Source organism: Ptychodera flava, chromosome 19 (assembly GCF_041260155.1).
Source record: "Ptychodera flava strain L36383 chromosome 19, AS_Pfla_20210202, whole genome shotgun sequence".
Lineage (NCBI taxonomy): Eukaryota > Metazoa > Hemichordata > Enteropneusta > Ptychoderidae > Ptychodera > Ptychodera flava.
The window spans coordinates 14,348,526-14,370,935 of NC_091946.1; the positions used below are offsets into that span (position 1 = coordinate 14,348,526).

The 22,410-nt window shown below is 36.5% G+C and overlaps 2 long non-coding RNA genes across 2 annotated transcripts in view; one reads left to right on the forward strand and one right to left on the reverse strand.

The window, feature by feature from the left end:
• The window catches only part of LOC139118657 (uncharacterized), a 358,536-nt gene extending 339,629 nt beyond the window's left edge, over positions 1-18,907 (reverse strand). The window contains exons 1-2 of the long non-coding RNA XR_011548772.1: positions 18,783-18,907; positions 16,789-16,868 (exon numbers count right to left, since the gene is read on the reverse strand). This is a non-coding gene — a long non-coding RNA (uncharacterized lncRNA). The remainder of the gene's footprint in view (positions 1-16,788; positions 16,869-18,782) is intronic.
• Positions 1,345-9,613, forward strand: LOC139118656 (uncharacterized). Its single transcript, XR_011548771.1, has 6 exons — positions 1,345-1,403; positions 2,013-2,111; positions 5,326-5,400; positions 6,371-6,516; positions 6,932-7,118; positions 9,532-9,613. It is a non-coding gene; the product is annotated as an uncharacterized lncRNA (long non-coding RNA).
• Positions 18,908-22,410: the final 3,503 nt, after the last annotated feature.

Here is a 22,410-nt window from a genome sequence, read left to right on the forward strand (position 1 = left end):
ATATGTATGTCGATTGGTTTCACGAGATGGTCCAATATGGCCACATGGCAATTTTGTTATGGTTGTTTCATGTCGAAAGCCATAACTCTGGCAAGTCTCAACTGATCTTATTCAAAGTTGGTACATGTACATTGACTTATGTCGTACATATACGTGTTGATTTTTTAAACAGTAAGATCAAATATCGCTGCATGGCGGTGATTTTGTTACAATTTTCTAATGTACAGAGCCATAACTCAGACATATTGCCACCAGTATCATTCAAAGTTGGTACAAGGACATTGACCTATTGCATACATATGCTCGTCAATTTGTTTCACGTCATGTAGCAGTAACATGTCAATTATTGAAGTTTCGTAAATAGGCTGATATGTCAAGAAATACTGCATCAACTTCATGAAATTTTGTTCAGATGTTAAGCTCACATTGCTTTAACATTGGAAAAGACATTTATCAGTGTCATTTTAATTAATTTGTAATTGCATAAGTAATGAACTTTCCTAATTAGGGTGATATAGCCACAAATTAATACAACGTCAAATGTGATGAAACTTGATACAGATGTTGATCTCATAGTGTTGTAAATACTGCATCAAACCTTATGAAATATGGTACAAGTGATAATCTGTTAAGTGTTAGGATTGTATGCAAAAATGTTTTGCAACATCCTGTTGATTAATTCCTAGTTGACTCATTTTATGAACTTTAGGATGGTGGCCTACTTTGGTTTTATGTTTTCATCACCATGGAACTCATTCTTGGCCATTGAGCGCCATCTGTATCAAAGTATTTTTATCACAGACCTAATTAATGAAGAGGACTCTATCCTCTCTGAGGACATGTAATCAAAGTACCCATTAACAAGTGGGGACTGTGTCATCAACGATGACTTGTTGTTTAGTAGTATGGGCCACGTGGTCATTGCAGTCATTGAAAATTTAGTGGCCGACATTGACCTAATCGGACATCTTTTGACTAGTAGGCAAATTGGGGAGTCTCTGTTTGAGTTAATTGGTACATAAGAATAGGCAAAGATACACACATTGTCGACTTGTGTTGCCTGATGTACTGGACAATGGATAGGATGTTTTCTATATCAAGCACTGGCACTATTCTTCTGTCAGATATAAGTGACTCCCAGGCTTTTGATCAATCGTGCTTTCATAAATGTTGGTTTGACTCGGATTCCAACACCAATAGTTAAATTCATGTTTTTTTCTGGTTGTATGTTATCTATTTATGTTCTTCTTTATTTGTTTATTCATTTTTTATGTGTGTTTATGTGTAAATATATATAGACAGATTTATTAACTAATCATAAATTTTATTTCTATTTCTTTACAGTGATATCTCATTTGGAAGAACCTATAGTCCTTTAAAAGACCTGTAGTCATTTATTTTTTGTAAGTTAATTGTAATTGTTATAATTAAACTTCATTGGGTTACCATTATCTTAGGGACTAGGTGTGTGTCTGTGATTGTTAACAAAATATAAATGACATGTTTGTAACAATTTAACAGTAAGCTCTTAATTTGTGTATATCTAAACTTTATTTTGGAATCATTATTTCATCACTACATGTATGTATCATTCCATGGGGAGGGGGTTGGGATGGGTGGGAGTGTGGAATATTGCTGTGGCCAACATTAAATCCTCCAATAACATACGTACATGTATATGCTTGATGTATTCATGTGCCTTGACGTTGCATATCTCAAGACATGAAGGTACTTAATTTATTACATTTGTATGTGCATTTTAATTGTGTTACTGAGCAATACCTGTATATTTCAGCAATTCGCGCCCCACCCACTACCAATTGTATACCAAAAGATTTTGATGTCTCCATGACATGCAGTCACAAGCACCAGTTATTGCGGATTTTGAGTTGAACTGGCCAAAATGTCATGGTATACCATGGCTAGTGTGAGGAGTTGTATTGCTATAATATTATACTAGTATAGTTATATTTGTCCACAACATTGTAAATATCTTTTTCTTTGTCCACAAGCTGCCTGTGTCATATCACCGTGCTATATTAGGAATAGAGCAGTGTCAAGTGTTGCCTTTCCTCCAACCCAATCACTGGATCAGGCCCATCAATACACAGGTATGATATATTAATGAGTATAATCCCTATCAACTTACATGTCAAACTGAACAAAACAAACATGTTTGTACTAATAATCGAACCCAATGGCAATTTTAGCGCACTCTTAGAGTGGGATTTTCTGAAGTGCATGTGGTGTATTTTGTTGCTGTTTTATATGCTGGGCTCATTAAACCACACAGCCGCCAACTACCCCACATACGGTTGTGCAAATCTCACCGTTATGGTAAGCTTGCACTAAGTTGCCAACAGCTTCACTCATACTAGTTAACATGAGTTTGTTTAGATTGAACCTTATATTGCATCTTGCCACAGTCCCTCTGATCTTGTTCAGCAGGAGTACAACATCGCAGGCTTAAAGGTACTTGGACTGCTTGACAAGCTGGTAACTGCACCATTCTGGAGGCTTGTCAACGAAGCTAACCATGTTCTCCGGCTTAATGAGGTTTACTCAGAATTACATGCCTTCTTTGAGCGTGCAGCTGCCGATGCAGACCCCTTCCTGACTGGTGAGGATCACATTTTTTGCTGATGACTACACCAACAAAGACAAATATTTCCAAGCCCTTCTTGTTCCCAATGAGAATGTTGACAATACGGCCTGCTCCCTGGCCCAGTCCGTATTCACAGGGTTGTTGACATTACTAAAGAGGGCAGTCAAAGACAATTTGTCGGGAGGTACACTTCATTCACCAACAGATTTACAACACCAAAAATCTGCTTCTGCTGCTGTTACAAATATGAAGCCAGAATTTGTCTTTAGCGTTGTCGATTTCCTGTTGAGGTACAGACCCAATGCCAGTACTTTAGCAAATGAAGCATTTGTAATGTACAGTGTCAACCGCACTGGGGACTGGCTTGAGTCTTTGCCCCAACAGGAAAGAGACAATTTGTTGCAGTCAGCCAGAAAAGAAGGGAGAGAGTTCCGTAAAAAATTTAAAAACAGATGCCAACAAATAGGGGAAGCAAGAATTAACACCCTCAGGAAGAAACAGCGAGAAAAGGAAGAAAGACAAAAAAAGCAGCTTGAAGCAAAAATCAAACTGAGTGATGACACGATCTATTACGGATTGTGGCAGTCCATGAGTGATGTGAACGAGACATTGGCAGAAATTCCAAAAATTGCGGAGAAGCGCAATTTGCTCTCATCACTCAACTTAAATTTCGCCAAACTGTTCTACTCCAAGAAGTCCAAGATCAGAAAATATAACATGTCAGCGTCAGACTTCTATCTGGAAAATACCGGCCAAAGTCACCGGATGAGCTAATAACCTCCCTGAAGTCTCTCATAGATGTTGTACAAAGCAGTGTTACACATGAAACCTCCACCCTTGGCACACCACTTCTTGTAGGCAAGAGTGTAAAGTATACCTTTGCTGATGGGATCACATATAGTAGGAAAGTTTTAAACTTGGTGCCAGGATTTCCGCTTTAGTATAACATACAGTATGATGGCTTCGAGCGCTCATACACTTATCAGTTACAGGATGATTTTAAAGAAGGAACACTACAAATATGCACTTAATTTCTACACTCACGTATTCCACATGTACATTGACCACTCATTTTTATTTACTGTTACATTTTCACCTAATTTTGTGTATGATTTCAAACAATATTGACAGGTCACCTAGAAGCCTGCATCAGGAAAGCCGCCATATTGCCATCACTCAGTCACCGACATGGAAGTATATATTTCCAGTTTCCCATTTCCACCGTTACACGTGTGTTGTTTCTGTTATGAGCACGTGATGCACTAATAAAGTGTAAAAATTAAGCTGCCCTTTGGTTATGTCAAACCATTATAAAATACCATTGTTTTTGTTTTGATTTAGAGTTAAATGCCTATGCATTGAGTGGGTACATAAATCTAGTAAAATCTGTAAATTCATTAGACCTTTCATTGATATCTATGCCAATGCACTCATGCTTTGTATGTTATATCTTTTTTTGCAGTTGTTGCCATTTTCAGAGCTGGTTAATATATGTTTATGTGCATCTAGGTGTGAAAAGAGTACATATCACATTTAATAACTATTTTTTTTCAGGTGATGCCACCAATGTTAAAGGGGAAATTTACCCAGACTTTCTTAGGTAATCAGGTCGTTATTTAGTGAAAAATTAACAAAATAGCGTTGGTTTCAGTCTTTTTCACCTGCGCGTATTAGCGCAATGGCCACAAACTGAACGCACGGAAACCGGAAGTGACGTATCAAACTTGCTAGTCACAGCGGGTTCAAAGCGAGGTCACTTATAACTAAGCTCTTCTACGCCAAGTGGAGTACGCGTACGCGGTACGCAAACCTCAGCGCTCGACTGAAAATCATAATGGCGAAGATAATCGGTAATAACTTCAAACCTGAACGAGCAATCGATGATCCAAGACTCACATCGTCAGAAAGTTACAGCGACTCGAGTTCGGGAAGTGAATATTCTAGCTCCGATGACGAAGTTCAAATTACTCTCGGAAGTCAATCATGCCTGTCATTGTCAACCCAATCGCTGTGAAATCATGCCGACACCGAAGTAATGCCAATGTTCTAAAGACATCGACATGAATTCTAAAAGTGCAAGCATTTTTAATGCGTTACTGAACACCCTGATGTAGCCATGATTAGTCTAGAACCGGCAGTCCTGTCTACAGCGTTCCGTTTCTAGTGCCTGAGCGTACGTACAGTCCCCCTATGCACAAGCAAAGCACTTGGGCCTGGATATGCCCCGGGCAGTTTTCTTTTAGGCTTGTAGTTCAGTAGTTGGACTTGCAACTTTCGAATTCGCTAAAAGCAGCCCTTCTCAAAGTGGTATTCGCAGAAAGCGTTATTTCTGCTCGACTTGAAAATCGACACCGAGTGCTTGGCCCCTATATTCTGTAGCCATTCTATACACTGTAGACTAAGTGGAAAAGCTTACACTTGCATACATCGACTGCTTCAATGGCCAAGTTTACGACGTCAGTTCCGGTATTTTAGTACACCGCTGTTTGTTAGCCAGTGAGTGAAAGTGTATAAAATCAACTCGAAAGCCTTCCAATGACCATATAGGTTTAATATAACAAAATTAATTTTCAGGGTAAATTTCCCCTTTAATGACAAATCATATATGAAGGCAATTTTTTATAATGCTAATGGACTTTGCTTGCACATTCGGAGTGTAATAGTAAACACTGACAACCCAAGCAATTTTCAGTGTACTAATCATATTTATTTCCTTAAAGGTGTTTCTCAGGCAAAGATGATGCAGAGTTCCAGTGGTTAGCAGTGTCAAGTCTGCACTTGAATTGCCTCAGAAGGTAGGTATTTTATATTGCATGCATTTGCCCTTTCATCTTCAAAGTGTTCAAAATAAGATTTACCATAGTGAAAGTTCCATAAACATTGACTGATGAGCCATCTAAAAATAAGTGCAAATAAGACCTTTTTCTTTAACTGTTAATGCCATGTTGTGTTTGTGGCATGTTATGTGTCACATTGCAAATTCATTACTGATTGGCTGTAATTTGCAACAATACTGACAAATTTACTGAAACAAATGATAGCTGTTTAGTGAGATGTATGGTTGAATTCCATAATACAGGGTGTCTGTTTGACAGTTGCTTCGAGTTGGAACTGTTTGACCTTTGACCCTAAGAGACAGACTTACTTAGGTCATGTGAGGACACAACCAAATTTTCCAATTGAACTGTTATCAACTTGCTTTTAGTAGATGAGTCAGGTGATAATTTTATACTGTTTTTGGATGTTTACCTTTGTGACGCTTTCTGATGTTCACTTTTTGGTGCGTTGCTACTACTGTGTTTTTGTATTTACAATCTCCGATCGTTTTATCCACATACTTGGTGCTTATTACTTGTTGACCAGTACAAACATGAACTTGTTGGGATGAAATATATGGTTGAATTTCAGATTTCAGGGGTGACTGTGTGATACCTGTTTGCCATTGGAACAGTTTGACTTTGACCCCAAGAGATAGACACTTACTGGGGTTCATTTGAACGGCTGCTAACTACCACATTCGAGCAGTATAGGGTTAGGATCTGGGTTTTTTCACCTAACTCACATTTTCATTGCCAGGTTAATAGTTTCTGTTTTTGGTAGTTTTGGTCATTACATGATGCTTTTGGATGGTGACTTTGGGGTGCCTCATTATACACACTGTTTCTTTTGGTTTACAACCTCCAATTTTTTTTGAGAGAGTTAATCCTTCTCTCGACATAATATTGTTGAGAGAAGTTGTCGCTGAAAACCCTTTTATCGACACAGAGGTATAGGTGAAGGTGTCCCATAATTTCAACAGTGCCATCTTCAAATTTTAGACTTTGTGAACTGACAACGTCCAGGACAGTGAGAGATAGAACGTTCCTATTAGTGGAACGTTTCAAAAAGGAAGAGATGGAGTCTATGCAGAAGTAAGTTTTTCTCAATACATTTTTATTACATATTATTCATTTTAAGTTTCTTTTGATAGCTGCCTATGTCTTTCTATTCATTTGAGAACACTCACACAATATATATATATATATATATATATATATATATATATATATATTGTATATATATTATATATATATACATATATACGTCAGTAATTTTCTTGCCTAATTTTAATTTAATTTTTTATACAAACACAGTCAAACCTGTGTAAGTGGCTAGGTATGTGAAAACCTGTCTATAATGTCTATAATGGCTACTTTGTTGTAGTCCCTGCGCAGTTGACATGTACATAAATTGACCAGTTTATGGAGGCCTTTTGTCTATAAAGGAGTTACCTTACTGGCTGTTATAGACAGGTTTGAATCAGTATGTTTTGTTTGTACATTTTAGATCTGGTGCTATGGAACAGTATGAAGAAAGGGAAGCTCTGTTGACGGTGGTTTTGGAATTGGTAAATGAAGCAGAGGTGCAAGAACAACCAAGGAAAAAGAAGAGAAAGAAAGATGTAACACTGAGAAAGAAACTTGACTGTTAATTCGCCAACAGGCACTACAAGGATTAAAAGATAAGAACCAGGGTAAGTTGATAGTGATCTTTTAAAGCCGCACTTTTCAATCCTAGGTTCTCGCATTAGTGGAGTTCTCCTCCCAGTCAAACACTTGGCCAGTACGATGTTTGATTTCTATAACATTGATTACACAAACTGATCTCAACCTTTTGTCACGTTTGCTAATCCTGCAAACAGAGTTTATGCAAGCTTTTGATTGACGGTCGGTTCAAATCGCCAACGGTCATTGATTCCCCTACACAAACGCTCGAATTTCCTAAAAAATTGTCTTCCAGTCGAGCTAGACTTTGAATATGACCACAGAGTTCGATCGGCAGCAACTTCGCGCTGATCGCTTGGCAGTCTGTCTGTGTTTTTGTGCCGGGTAAAACTAAAAAGTGACATTTTCTGGAGCGTGAGCCCACGTGTTGCCTGTTTGGTGTCTACATACACAATGAAAGCTGCCATGCCTTAGCGTCCTTTTAAAGGGAGGCTCCGCCTTTAAGGATGTACGATCACTATGAAGGTGTTGATTGTGTCTCTTCTTATAGGATTATATTGAGAATTGCTGGAAAAAAACTTCTACTATTGTCATTTTCATAAAAATTTGCACATAGCCCAGTAAGATAAAATAAATTACTTGATTTCGACATAAATGTCATTGAATGATTTACGTTTAAAGAAAATGCAACGGTGAAAAAATGCTGACTCTGATCAGGTATTCTAATCATAACTTTAATTCACCATCTTATATCTCAGAAACTAGCATTGCTACCCTGTATTTTATTACATCTTTTTAGATACTATAGAAGCTATTGGGATGGGTATCCGTCTGGCGTCCGGTGTCAGTCTGTATGTATGTATGTATGTATGCATGTATGTATGTCCTTTGTGAGGCGTCCGTCCACTCAAATATCTTGAGAACCGCAGTACTTACTGATTTGGTATTTGTTGTGTAGATGCAAAGTATGATTTTGAGAAACTATTTTTTTTTTAATATTTTGATATTGTTGAAAATATGCAAATTAGCGCCAAAAGGCATTTTCGGTAAAAAATCTTCTTCATAACCGCTGGTCAGACAGCTTTGTTATTTGGTATACAGGTCCCTAGGGATAACCCAACTTAGATTTGTTCAAATTGTGATGAAATATGCAAATCTGCATTTTTTACGGATTTTTTTGGGTCATTTTTGGTCAAGACTATATTTCATCAAAACCGCTCGTCTGACAGCTTTGATATTTGGTATACAGATTCCTACAGATGAAATAAATATGATATATTGAATATATGACGAAATCTGAAATTTTGTACTTTTGGTGCAATTATTTGCCATTTTTGGTCAAAAAATGTGTTTCTCAAAAACTACTTGTCTGATGCCTTTGATATTTGGTATACAGGTTCTTAGGGGTTGTCCTAGTGTGATAAAATTGACATTTGATGAAATCTTAAATTTTTGTATCTTTGGGTCAATTTTTGCAATTTTTGGTCAAAATATTTGTTTCTCTAAAGTTTCTCATCTGATAGCTTTGATATTTGGTTTACATGATCCTAGGTTTTATCTTAATGTAATATATTGAAATTATGATGAAATCATAATCATAATAAATCATTTTGCAGCTAATTTTTCAATTTTTGGTCAGGCCATCTTGAAATGAGCTGTTGAAGATATCAACCTTCTTCATCAATACATGTGTCACAAAAAGTTATTCTCTACATAACACAGCAGAGCTCTGTCGACTGTTTGGTCGCTTGTTTTTTCAAAACCGCTGGTCAGACAGCTTTAATGTTTGGTTCACAGGTCCCTCAGATGACCTAAGTGAGATAATTTCACACAGTCACGAAATACTTAATTTTGTTTCCATGTCTATAGTAGCTTCAGGGACTTTGGCCCTGTGTTTTATGATTAACGAAGAAGAATCCAAAAATCGACAATGAAAATAAATGACAAATCTTTTAATTATATTGTTCGTACATCACTAATAAAGACAGTACAAGTCCTCAATGTACGATTAGATCAAAATACTAAAATTACCTTGTGTCATCTTTAGGCCACGACTAAGATCTGGTGCACTGTGCATTCAGTGTAAGTTTAAAATATAAAAACTAGACTCCAACTGTTGTGTTTTAAATTTTTTTGGTATATTGATTAAAATGCCACCAATAATTTTAAATTGTGGTCAAATTGAGTTTTTGCCAACTTTATATATGTGTGTATGTTTTTTAAGTATGTTTATCCATTTTATTGTGTCTGTATGCATGCATGGATGCATATATGCATACACACATACATGCATTCACACATACATACATACATGCATACATACATACATAAGATACATACACACATACATACATGTATACATACATACATACATACATACATACATATGTAGATACATGCAGGAAAGGTTTAATAACTTAACAAATTTATTATTTTTTTTAGAAACACCAAGAAAAAAGAAGAAAGCCAATGTGATTGAAGATTATTATGGTGGTCGAACAGAAAGAGAGAAATGAGACAAAACTTCGGGCACAAGAATTAAAGATACAGTCAAACCTGTCATAGTGGTCACCCTTACAGAGCGGTCACCTCTCTATAGTGGTCACTTTGTGGCAGTCCCGTGGCATTTTACATGTTAAAGGCCCTCTACAGAACAGCCACCTCTCTTATGTGGTCAGTGGTCACATGGAATTGCTCCATTTTGGTACAAAACCTGTATATAATGGTCAATATATCTGACTCTCAATGACCTCTATCAAAAAATGCTCAGACTGGCAAGCATGAAATAAGTCTACTTTTACTGATTTTACATCTGCATTACAAGCTTTCAGAAACTAAATAGCTGTTCTATGTTTTTTAACAGATTTATGTTATGGAATTTTATAATTGCTTTTATCTTTCCCTAAATTAACCATTTAGCGCACCACCTGCACAGAAAGTAATGCCACACCCACCCTCTATAGAAAGGCCACCTCCATATAGTGGTCACTTTTTCTTGGTCCATTGAGTGACCACTATACACAGGTTTAACTGTAAAAGAATAAGAGCTTCGCCTATCTAGAGAAAGATTTGAACTTGTGAACGCCAGGAACGCAAAGAAAAACTACAACTTGATATCGCAAAAGATAAAATGTTTCCGCAGTTGTGAATAAGTTAAATGAACAATAAATATATAAATGAACAGACATTTAAAGAAAATAGTTGTTGGATTTTTAAAAAACTGATTGAATTGATATTAAAAATTATTTCATTTCATATTTATACAATTCTTGTTCACACAATGAAACTTGTTCATTACCTTTAAAATCTACAAATATGTAATATTTATTGTTTAACATTTTAATATTCATTAAATATTTAATATATTTAATATAATTATTTAATTAATGTATTATGTATCATATAGATACAATAATTTCAAAATATTTATACAGTACAATGACACTTTTTTATATATTTCATTGCATTTAAAATCTACAAATATTTACTACTGGTTATATACTAATTTGATTGTATATATTATAAAGTGTATTGAAAATAAATTAATCAAAAACAAGTTTAGAATTTGGGTTAAATGTTTCATTATTTATGTTAAAAAAAACTATTCTCAGCAACAGTACCTTCCTGCTGGAAAAAAAAGGCTTAAATCTCTAGCATAGGAACACTTTGCTACTTAATAGTTAGAAACAGGCTTTTTTCCCTATGTTATCCGTGCTTGGATCATGAGTGATCTGTTCTCCCCATCATACATCCAGCATTCCGGGTCACTTATCGAGAGACCAAATAATCCTCCAGAATAGGAGGATCTATGCCAAAAAAGCACTAACAACACTGCCTTACAAACTAGTATGGCAATTTGTAAGTAGGGCACCAACCAAATAGTATTTTGCAACTGGTTGTAAAAACAATTTCTGATTTTTCTTGTAGTCGAGGAAAGCAAAGTTGTTGAGGATCTTGCCAAAAGCCCACTCAACACATTCCCTTACAGAAGACATCCTTCGATTAAATTCTGCCTGATCTTGTGGGATAACTGCTCCCTATGAATAATTATTAATTATCGCATAGCTATTTTCAGATGGCAAAATGTCATAATTGAAAGGTCAACATATAAGGAACTTGAATCTGCAACTTTCATCAATATTAAACTGTGCAGGGAGAAAATTTGGCGAAATTCTAAACATGGAGTTGAAGGCGGAAATGACTCTCTGTGATGTGTCCGTTATATGATGTGTCGCGAAGACAGAATCATGTACGGTGCTCACTACGAATGTACGGTGATTATGGCGCTGTCGAGTGCCGAGACTTGAAGGTACACTTCACCAACTGTTTTTTACTTGAGACTTCCAACTGTATGGTTTAGTTGCCGCTCATCTGTGTTGATGTATCAACTTCGTTCGGTGTCTATCGGCTGTCTGTTTTGTACATGCATTCTTGTGAGTCTGCAGTGTTTTGTTGGTTTTTTTTTCTACACAGGATGTGTGTGTTTCGTAGCGGCACAAGCGTTGTGACAGGGAGGACAGCGCACTTGGAATTAAAATCCTGAAATCGGCTCTATATACAAGACAGTGAAACAAAAATTAAACATTACTATACATTAAACGCAAACCACTAATATATGAACGATGTGTACGTGTGCAGTTGCTTTCAGGGTCATAGCACTATCGATTCACCAGTGTCTCGCCATTTATTCCAAACAAAATAACTACAATGATCCTGTTATCGTAATATAAAACAACTTTGGTAGAGCAGATGTGAAGTAGCCTTTATTTCCTATATGAGTTCGAACCCGATTGAAACCACCGGGCCGCACTTTGTCTCAAACAAGAGATCCAAACAAGAGAGGTAATCATGGGGTCGATATGAAAAAATTAGCCAATCACAGCGCGGCTGGTCTGACCCCGCCCACAGCTGCAGAACGGAAGTGTACGTTCACGCCAAAAGCACGGGTTCGTGTCGGAATTTGCACCCAAAAACGGACAAAAGGTCAATTGTGACGCAAAGAGGCTAGTAGGTATGAATTCTAATATGTATTGGAGGTCATCGATGCTGGTTAAGTAAATAATTGAGGCTTATATTGTTAGGGAAATCGGCCTCCGAACTCGGCGAGGCACTACGAGACATTCCGTATGCCCTGATTTGCAATCGTAAAAATCCAATATGGCGGCCCTGCGCATGCTCAGTCAACAATACAATGACGTCACTTACAAACAAAACGTTGCGTGTACGTCTTTGAATGAAGGTCACCCTTACGTTAGTTGCATTGTTGTACACTGCTACGCTATGTTTAGGTATATTCCTTTGCTTGAAAGTACCGGCGATCGACGGAAATTGACGAGAAAACGTTTTTTTGAACATGGAGAATGCTTTCCAGCCGAAGGCCACATGTTTGTTTCTAGGAAAGCTGGTGAGTACATGCGTTTGACGGTAAAAAAAACGTATTTACACTATAGCGCACCTTACGCGAATAAATCACTAATTGCTTTTTCCATTGTTGAAATACGCGTAACGGGAAGAAACTTTTTTTGGATGTTTTTATCCATATTTTGTTCTTTGCATTGGTCGTAAATGATTTTTTCTTTCAGAAAACACCAGATAGTCAAATAGATACAAGTACAATCAATTACATAACCATGACCTAGCTAGCTGCTTGTTTATATTGTATTGTTATATTGTTTATTGCAATTTCTGGTTAAAAGTTTTTCAAGTCACACTCTGTCCAATGTTTAAAAAGTTTGGAAATAGTTTACATGAACACCTGTAATCTAAAATGAGCTTGAGTTAAATATTTTTATAATATTTATTTTTATATTTGTGTAATTTGTACAGGTGATGATGTTGTAAAGATATACTGTATAGGAGGTGGCAGATGGAAAGAAGAAAGAAGTTGGTCTCTATCCGACCAACTTTTTCGCCTGACCTTCAGCATTGAAGAAACAGACATCGATATAGTTTCTGTTGACAATATCAATATCAAAGGTGCATTGATGTCAACTTTGCATGCCGGTGCGATGATTGACGTAAGCACACCAACAGCAGAGAAGTTTCTTGTATGGGGTGGATACAACCTAACCAATTTATCATGCACCAATGAAGCTATCACCCTCCAAATTGACAAAAATGGAAAAAATGCATTATGTCGCATTTATAAAGACCCGAATGATATTAATGTCTGCCACTTGCCAGAGGAATTTGTGCAGTACGGGGAAATCCCTTCCAGGAGATGTGGTTTTACCTTGACACAAATCACAGGAAGTGACACAGCTGTGTTGTTTGGGGGAGCAACAATGCCAAACAGATATGCCAGACTACCAAATTTCAGTCAAGACACGAGTGATGGACACTTTTATCTGTTGAACACTAACACTCTAACTTGGAAAAAGCTTGAAGCACCATCAATAGAAGCAAGAGCATTCCACAGTGCAATATATGTCGAGAGTTTGGCAACAATAATTTATGTTGGGGGAGCAAGTTTGCAGGGAGGAGTTCTTCATAAAAGGCATCCAATTTTTGATTTATCTATGCTAACCATCGATGAACATCAGAAGTGTACAGTTAAACATGTGCGTTTGTCTAGTCCTATACCACACTATTTATCCATGCATGCATCTGTACTGTTTCAAAACAAGATATTTATTTTTGGTGGATATGCACAGGACAAAGAATTGGTTGAAGAAACTGATCCACTAGCAAAACCAAGTTGTGGAGGGTTTATAATAAACCCAACTACACTTTCTCTCACACAGTACCAAGCCCCAAATGACTTTTCCTCAGCTGGGTTGTCTCTTACACTGCATAAAAACCCTATAATACTTGCTGTATTAACATGGATTATTGCCTTTATTTTAGCTGAAGAGTGCATATACAGATAAATACAGTCAAGAATCCATTTTTTGTATTCAGCAAGCCTGTATTCATGTGGATTCATGTGAATTCAAGTGTATTATACTATAATACAGGCAACTCATTAATGTGAATTTTCTGAATTATTGGGTTTTCATGCAGTGTTACCTGTCTTGATAGTGATGCCATCCTTGGGTTGGGGGGGGGGGACAAAGAAAGACAATACCTCCACTGAAAGATGTACTCAGACAAGTCTGGGTAATTTGTGAATAACCTTATACATCTCTTAAGTCAAATTTCACCAGAATCAATCAAAATTTGAGTGTTTTTAGGATTTTTAGGATGCCTGTCTTACTGTGAACTTAGTGGCTGTGAGCAGACTGGGAACGCATTAAGTGAGTATACTAACAACACAGAACAACATACCAATCCACAGAGTGCAGTGCATGTAATAGAAATTGTCCATTAGTGGCAGAATTTCACCGATCATTACCTGACCTTTTTACTTGGTGAAGTACTGAATGTTTTAGCATTATATATATACGGTAACAGTGAATTTCAAATTAGCATAGAATTACATCTGCTTGGGTGGTAAGAGAAACATGTCTGGCGGTAGAAAATGACGCCATCTGCATTCATTACAAACGTTCTCCTTTGATAGATATTGCAACAATTTACGCCAATATGACATTCATTGGGTTAAGGTCAACTGAAAATTGTCACTATTACTCTGCTCCCATTAAAAAAGTCATAGGTACACTGATGCTTGAACATTCTTACATTGCCAGTGTTTCCCCTGGATTCCAAAATCTTGTAGCAAATTTGGCTAGAAGCCCTCAAACATTATTTGCCAAATCAGATATTCAATTAGCCAAGCCAAATGAAATGACGTCATTTCTCTCGTTAATATGCAAAAATAAATATTTGTCTGCATTTTCTGCAAGCATGACGGAAATAAGCCCTGTTAGTGCTACTATGAATACTAAAAGTCACATCAATTTATGGTTCAGATTACAAGGTGCCAAAATCAGCCACGTATAGCGCATACAACATAAAATTTGTCAGAATTTCAAGCGATACTTGTTGAAAGTTCAGTGTATATCCAGCTATATTTAGTAACAAACCTGAAATGGCTATCAGTGCTATACTGTACATATTGCTATAGACAACGGCATGAAACCTGGTTCAGCATACTGGTTTTTCAAATGGATCAGATATCCATTCTCGTAGCAGTTCAAAAGCAAAATACGCTAAGACTTGAGAAATGTTTGCATTGTAGACTTTGGATACATTTGCTCTAGGCTTAAATTTAGCAAGTGATGCTCGGACAGCACACAGCATATCAATGACGCTTGGGTCAGGGGTCATCACCAAAGACGTCAGTGCGTATTCACATCCAGCTTGAATCATGCTACAGACCACAGAAAACGCAGATCATAAATCCAAATTTTGAAGTCTATTATGTAAACATCACCATAAAATATAAAATATATAACAGTTTGATATGGAGAAACATCTTTTTGTTTCACTGATGATCAAGTTAAATGCTCAAATATCCTGATAAGACATGCGTATTTGCACAGGAATGCCGAAGTACGTCAACTCGGCAGACTAGCCCCAACGAGCGCCTTCTCTGAAAATCTGTTGACGATGTCACGTCACAAAAATGACAAATTCTCGCGAATAAATCTTTAAGGAGGCCAATTCACACAAGAATCTAACGTCAGTAAAGATATTTTCTTGTTGGCAGCAATACACCACGAACATTTATGCTGTTCAGGAGTGCCTTACTCGCTGTATGTTATAAAAAAAGCCATGCGGTATAATACTTTTGACCCTGCCGTTACCTAACTTTCCAAGTTCACGTTCGACTTTCCTACTCTGATCATAATCTTTCTTTCCATTTCATAGCTTTACTTGCGCTTAGAACCTGCGTTAAGGGTGGTTTCTCCCCAATATTGGTGGAGCAGCCGAAGCCAAAAGGGAAAGTTTGCCGTTTTCGCTTAGTTTCACCGTCACAACGATCCTTCAGTGTTGACGACGACATGGCTGTCACATACTGCATAGAGGAATCCCTATGCACATTGCGCATAGTCCAATCCAAAACTTTGAAACATTTTAGTCAAGTAGTCATGGTGTACCTGCCTCACTTCTGGTTTGTGAGCTATTACAATTTTATTCATTACTGTATGTGTTACAAATAGGATCTCCTGACATACAAGGTCAGGTATATACAGAGATAAATTATTACATCTCAAGTTGTAATGCATGACAGTGTGCGGACACCTTGTGACGTCATAGTGCAATTTTTAGATTCGCAAATTTGGTTAATTTTTGCCAAATTCTTCTCGCCAAATGCTACTTTTTTCTCACACTTGTGATTTGGCGAGCGGGAAGCGGAAACACTGATTGCCTTCAAGTTATCACATTTTCTGTCGATAAAACTGTGCAGTGAATGATATGTTTTTAATCGCTACAGTGTATATAGGTCGTATGCTTATTGATGTTTCCTACACTGAATGTGTTCTGTAAGCCAGAACAGTGGACGTCGTATTGGGTTAAATTGTTGCCAAATCTATCTATCTATATATAAAGGAGAACGTATGCATTAGATGCAATTGGTGTGATTTTTTTATTGCTAGAAACGTTTATTCTAATCACCTAAGCACATTGTAATTCCAAGCTATTTAGAAATTCACTGTAATTATTTTTTTTGCATAATATATATATATATATATATATATATATATATATATATATATATATATATAATATATACACACATATATATACATATATATGTGTGTGTGTGTGTGTGTGTGTGTGTGTGTGTACTACTTCATGGCATTAACTTCTCACCTGGTTTAAAATCAATCCACAAGTTGCCTTCCACTTCTTAATATCTGCAATGTTTCTTTCAACTTCCTACAAATTGCAACCTACAATAAATAGAGTACGACATTTTACCACAAATACAATACAAATAACTAATTACTGATGGTACTAAATTTACCCAATGGAAAAAAGTCAACTGATCAAGCAGTAGGGCAAATGAGAAATATAAACTCAAGAAAGACACAACGTGCTAAAAAACACTCGATCTTTCTTGACAGTGGCCTTTGGTTTCAAGTACGACTTGCAGGATCTCTATTTTACATGACTTTGGTGATGAAAAGATAATATAATGTGCCCCACTAATTTTTGGGAAGTTATACTATAAACAATCAAATATGGAAATGACTGAAACAAGAAAACTGTGCAGTTTTACAGCAAATTTTAAACTACAATCAAAGTCCACCCAAGATATCAGTAAACTAACTTCATATGGTATGAGACAAGCATTTGACCAAAGAAAACGAAGTTGAGCCAAAAAAGGAGACAACTGTCTTTATACTTAACACATATCCCTTTCCTGTTAATTTCATAAATAAACATAATTAGACAATTAAGAGCCCCAACAAAATCCAATGCTACCTTTGAACAAATACAGATTTCACTTTTAAAAATATTAATTTAACAACGATTCACAAAACTTGGACCTTATATTTGTTATAATAGGTTTGAACAAGTAGTGTTACTGAGAAGTTATTGCTTTTTATAGAAGACTAGGTTTTCATAAACACTTATAATGATTTGTGTGCTTTGGTTGATACAGAGCACATAGAGACTGTATAATGTGGTAATACAAGCAAATGTACAGTATCAAGGTTTGAATGGTCTTTTTTGGCAGTATAAATGTTATGTACCTGGTTTGCAATGACAAGTTTTTCAGTTTATGAAGCTACTTTGGCAGGTACAGAAAGGTACTTGATGGAATTCAAATGATCATCTTCTGGAAATTTCTTGGCAGTTTCTTCTGATGACAGAATAACTGTATGATAGGAATTGGTGCCTGTCAACTAAATGTTATGAAGGCATGTCATCAATAAACATGAGACCTGTGTCAAAAGTATCTCTGACGAGTGAAAGACAAAGACTTAACAAAATTGCTCAAATCTGCAAAATCAGCTTACTATAAAACAATATAAACTGCCTCTAAATTTTTGTATTGTCATATAACAATATTTAAAATGGAATTTTAAGGCACATCTGTGAGATTAAAATTTTCCAGATAATCATCCAAACATTTATTTATAACGCAAAAAGGCTGCTTACATTTGGTGTGATGTTAGAGCTTTGACCTGCCTGAAGGACAGACTGATACACATACAGTCTCACACTGATGTGTCTGCAGCACTTAGAGATTAACAATTACCACCTAGGATAGTGAATTTCCTTTGTTGTGACACTAGTCAGGACTACATGAAGAATTACCCATATGTCTACAGAGGCATTACTGAAAGTTAAGAGCTGCAATGTAATATTGCTTTGTTTGATCAATTGTTTGAAGTCACGAAAATCACAAGTTGGCAGAAGCTTAACAGACAGAAGTGGGCACAGAAGTATTTGAAAGCCTCTTTTCTTCTGATAGTTATAATTCTTGTCTCAATTTAGTCTCATTAATATACTTTTGTACATGTTGGATAGATAACAAACCAACCGCGCGTGCTCCTTTATTTTCTGATCAACAGGAATAACATCATTTCAGCCTGTATTAACCCTTTGAGTGCCATATTGTTCCCTCCAAAATTTTAGTGCATTTTGTAAATTTGTGTATAATTTTCTGTAATTTTTGTAATAGATTTGGACTGAATTGACATGATATCATATTGGCTTCAGTTTTTTATAACAATTCTGAGAAAATGTGAAAGAAATTGTTTGAGTTTCATTTTACAGAGGTGACAAAAATTGACATTGGCGCTCAAAGGGTTATACATGTATTTTTAGGGTGAAACAAACTTGTGGAAACAAACCTTGTCCTTCAACGTTTCAGCATGTCTGTATTCCCCAGTTGAATTGTGCTTCACAGCAAGCCACTGTTTCTGTTCAGCACTTAGTCCACAATAAACCGCACAATTTCGACTTTTGAATCGTTTATCTGATGAATATTTTGTTGATTTGCTGATTTCTTTGGTTGCTTCGAGGCAACGTGACCACCAATCACACCATAAGTATACCCATTGATCTGCAATAGAAGGTAAAAGGTGTAAAATACAGGACATGCAATTTAAAACCTATGACATTTTTGAAAACCAAAATTATGATATGAAGACAGGGTAACTTTCTGGTATCCAGGACAACTTAGAAATTTCCACTATTACAGATGCCTATCTTTTTCAGTATAGCTATCATCTCATCGGTACAATTTTCTCATCTGCCTGGTAGGAGTGAAAGTTGAATCAGGGAGATGCATGGAAAAATGCACATAAAAAATTTCTATTGCTGTCTGCCACATTAGGTAATCCAGAGCCATGGCGTCTACAATTTATTTTTTTAGGCAAAACACCACAGATTGATTAACCCGTGACCTGATTGCTAGTGCAGCTCTGCTGCGGCTATGTACACAATACATTTTTGAGAACATTATTGATGAAGTGGAAATTTTTGTTAGTTTATTTCAGTGGCCAGACAAAAAATGGCAAAAGATCACTGTGAAATTACACTGATGAAAACTCAATGTCCACAACAAGTTTGCTTTTCAAACAAAACCTGATGTAAATGCAAGTTAATAAAGAGCCTTACGAATGGTTGTCTGAAAACTTAAGGTCAATTCTACCTTGATGCAAAATATTGTCATTGTATGTTTACTGGAAAAATATTGCACTGCCGATCTACATATATACCATTTTGTAGGCTGCCACACAACAACATACATGCATTCCTTTTATGTGTACGATCTGCAAAGTTGACATGTGGTTTTGGTTATGTTAAATATTGGTATGGCAAAGTTCATATTCTAATACCTGAAAGCGGGATATAGAACATAATATATTAACCATGTCTGTATCACCTCATCCTAGTGATGTTTACTGTAAAATATCAGCAGTGATATTTCATGGTAAATGACAAGAAATGCAGGAAAAACGTCATCGGTTTTGGGGTATTCCCAAACTACATTTGCAATTTGATGGTAAATAACATTAACAAACAAAATGGCTGTCACTCTCCCCTTGTGAAGCGATGTCACCAACGTAAAAATTTGAAGGGCTTTGAGGAACATGGATATTTAAATATTTATGCACAAGGCGTAATTAAGTAAAGCCTAAGAATTTAAGGTTTTATGTCAGTATTAGTAAAATTCTGGGCATGGGTATATGATAACTTGGCTATTACCCAACATTACCGATTCCTTGCATTGTATTAGCATACATACCAATATCAACTGTTCCTTGCATTGTATTAGCATTCGTGACAATTGTGCTGTGCCAGACACTTGACTTTGTCTCATGTCTGACGCAGCACAAATGACACTCATGCTGATACAACAAAGGAACAAGAGATATTGGGTATTATATCATACCAGTATATTGATAGCACAAATACAGCAATCTGAATGGTCGAGACGCAGTAAGAACAATTGTATATTGGCGATATACATTGGCTGGCATACGTGCAAGCTCTCAGCTTGAGCAAAAAACCCCTTATGACGTTCCATGCCAGAATTTCAATATACTGTTATGATATAAAAGCAACATCACACCCAGTATAAGAGATTTTGACCAGTTCACTTCATATATGCACTCACTTCGCTCATGCATATATGTCGTGAACTGGTCAAAATCTTGTGGTATACCATCGCTGGGTGTGCTTTATTGATTGAATATGATCCATTTTATGTAATACCTTTTTACTATCAAAGTCCACACTACATTCCACATCTTCAACCACTACACACAAAGTTGATAAGCTTCATCCGCAAATTCCTCCATCTGTTTCTTCAGATTCTTTAAAAACAAGGAATCACACTCTCGAATGTTGTCTCGTACTTGCAACACGTCGATATTGATCTTGTATGTCCCTATTCCAAAAACAACATGGAAAAAGTCAGACAGAACAAACTTACATACATGGCGTGTTAAATACAAGCAATGTTTCCGCTGTGATACCAAATTTGAATATTAAAACGTACCAGATGTCTACAGAATGTGACATGTTCACTTTTGATTGGACAGTACTTTACTATGGCGCTGTCATTCATTTCTGGAATTTGGTGACCAAGGCTTTACGAGTAAATAAAACACCCTGAATTGAGCACTCTGATTGGTCAATCAACAGTAGATAGTTTTTAAGGTAACATTGTATATTGTAAGAAGGTAGCCATTTTTTTGCAATTACTCATTTTGAGTTTCAGGAAAACTTAGCCCTAGGACAATGATAGATCCTCAAGACAAATGGTATGGGAAACAATACAAAGTGGCTGTTTAGTACCTTTAGCCTGGAGGGTGGATTTCTAAGGGGATCACCCTATACAAAGTAATTTCTGAACAACTACATAATCAGTTAATACCACAAAACATCAAACCACACAACTCCTAACATAATTTAATAGCAAATCGATGTGTGGAGCCATGTCCCCTTAAACCATGATCTATAGTGTAATTTTTTCCATAACAATCTCCATAGCTTGTTTTTTTTCTTCGTCAATTAGGTTCCAGGAAACTTACCCCAGTCATGGCTCCTGTATGAAATACAGGAAAAAGCTATGGCAAAGAGAGTAGTGAGGCAAAGTGAGGAAAGTCGAGAACTCAATGATCAGTTGACAAAACTTCAGAATAAATTGTCCAGACCATGTGAGAAGGTGAGCACTACAATATATGAAACATCATGCAAGGTTTTCTTCCAGATTTGATAGACACGGGAGAAATAAACCCAGATGTTCTAGCCGGAAGCCTCCTGGCCTTTCCTTTCACAGCAGACAGACTTAAAACCAACATCCACAGCCGTCAAGTTGCAACTTCCGTAAAGAACTGCACACTGCTACGTATAATTATGACAGTTCGTTCCACATTTGTTTCCATTTCTGATGTTCTTTGATGTTGAGATGTTCTTTAACATTCAGATAACTAAAGTGGTTTGTTAGAGCAGCACTTGACCCATTGATCAATCATCTGTGAAACTTCTCAAATTTAACTGTTGTGTCTGTTAAGGTAGAACGCTCCTTGGGGACAGACATTCTGACTCTCAAACTTTTACAATTCTCTTCTGATAAACTACATGTGGGGGTTCATTTTAAAGCTCTTGGTGAAAGAAAACTTTTCACTGGCTTAGTTTTTTGAAATTCGAAAATTTTTACTTTTCTCCATAGAGTTAACACAGGGATAGCGGCCATTTTATATTTCGCATATCGGTAAATCTTGGGCATTTTGTTTCTCTAGTACCAAAATTTGCATGGTGACCCCCTATTTTTATTCTTGATTTTGAAAGAGAATGATTGAAAGATTCCTTGAGGAAATTTAGAGCAAAAGTTTAAGTCTTTCACTTTCGAGGTGCATACTACCTTAATCTGTCATGTCTATCATCATCATTTACACTCTCATAGCCTGTCAGTGGCTACGCCTCAGAACAGCAAGCACTAAGGACCCTCACCAGATGAGCAGTGCT